Below are 1,579 nucleotides of genomic sequence, written 5' to 3'. Positions count from 1 at the left end.
ATACCATACCACTTTATTTCTAAATCACTTAAAAAACAACATCGCAGCTGACAAATGTACAAATGTATAAAATAAAACATCAAAAAATAAAAAGACAATACAAAAATCACATATACCGAAAAAATAATTGTACAAAATTAAGACACAGATGCAAAATCACTCTGGGTTAAAAGCCAAAGAAAAGAAGTGTGTTTTTAAACGAGTTTTAAAAACAGAAAGAGTTGGGGCCTGTCTGACCCCCAGCGGCAGGTCGTTCCATAATTTAAGGGCCAGAGCTGCAAAGGCTCTGTCTCCTCTGGATTTGTACAGGGTATTTGGAATTACTAAAAGGTTCTGCTCAGATGATCTAAGAACACGTGATGGTATATAAGGGTAAAGCATTTCAGACAAATAAGATGGGCTAAGACCATTAAGAGACTTAAAAACAAACAAAAGAACTTCAAAATGGATTCGAAACCGAACAGGTAGCCAATGAAGTGAAGCCAAAACTGGAGTTATATGCTCTTGTTTACCTACGCCAGTTAAAAATCGTGCAGCAGCATTTTGCATGAGAGAGAAGCCTGGCTAAATCCAATCAAAAGAGAGTTACAGTAATCCAGATGTGAGGTGATAAAAGCATCACTGTCTCTAAATGTTGCCTAGACAGAAAAGGTTTGATTTTTGACAAACGTCTCAACTGAAAAAAGGAAGACCTAACCACAGAGTTGACCTGACTGTCAAGTTTCAGGTTAGGGTCCATTTTCACCCCCAACTTTGTTACATTAAGATTTTCAAAAGGGCCAAGAAGGAATGGTCAAAGGTGGAAACACAGCTAGGACCACCAGGCTTAAGAATCATAAACTCTGTCTTTTTATCATTGAAATGTAGAAAATTCAGAGCCGTCCAACTCCTGATGTCATCAAGACAGTCAAGGAGGGACTGGGTGGAGCCATTATGTTTGAGCGGAAAATAGACTTGACAGTCATCTGCATATAAATGAAATTGTACACCATGCTTTCTAAAAATGGAACCCAAGGGAAGAAGATGAAGCGAAAATAATATTGGGCCAAGAATAGAACCCTGGGGTACTCCCCAGGGAAGGATGGCAGAGGCAGAAGTGAAATCGTCTATCATCACACTGAAGCTTCTATCAGACAGATAGGACCTCAACCATTGAAGAGCTGAGCCAGAAATCCCCACCCACTTCTCCAATCTGGAAATAAGTATATCATGGTCGATAGTTTCAAAAGCAGCTGTTAAATCTAGCAGTACAAGTAAAACACAGTTTCCAGAATCCAAAGCTAAAAATATGTCATTAAAACCCTTAAAAGAGCAGATTCAGTGCTATGATACATTTTAAAGCTGGACTGGAAGACTTCCATGATTTTGGATTCATCCAGAAAAATATTCAACTGGTTATAGACATTTTCTAAAATCTTGGCTATAAAAAGGTAACTTGGAAAAAGGCCTAAAGTTAGACAACATAGAAGAATCAAGGCCAGGTTTTTTTCAGCAATGGTTGCACCACAGCATGTCTAAAAGCGTTTGGTACGACACTAGAAATAAATAAATAAAACAACTAAATGAAAAATAATAAATC

General features: G+C 37.7%; 1 protein-coding gene across 1 annotated transcript in view; it reads left to right on the top strand.

Moving 5' to 3' along the window:
* ninl (ninein-like) overlaps window positions 1-1,579 on the top strand; it is a 109,538-nt gene that overhangs the window by 78,229 nt on the left and 29,730 nt on the right. The window lies entirely within an intron of this gene.

This window comes from Austrofundulus limnaeus, unplaced genomic scaffold (assembly GCF_001266775.1).
Source record: "Austrofundulus limnaeus strain Quisiro unplaced genomic scaffold, Austrofundulus_limnaeus-1.0 Scaffold380, whole genome shotgun sequence".
NCBI lineage: Eukaryota > Metazoa > Chordata > Actinopteri > Cyprinodontiformes > Rivulidae > Austrofundulus > Austrofundulus limnaeus.
This window is presented reverse-complemented; position numbering and strand designations above follow the sequence as displayed.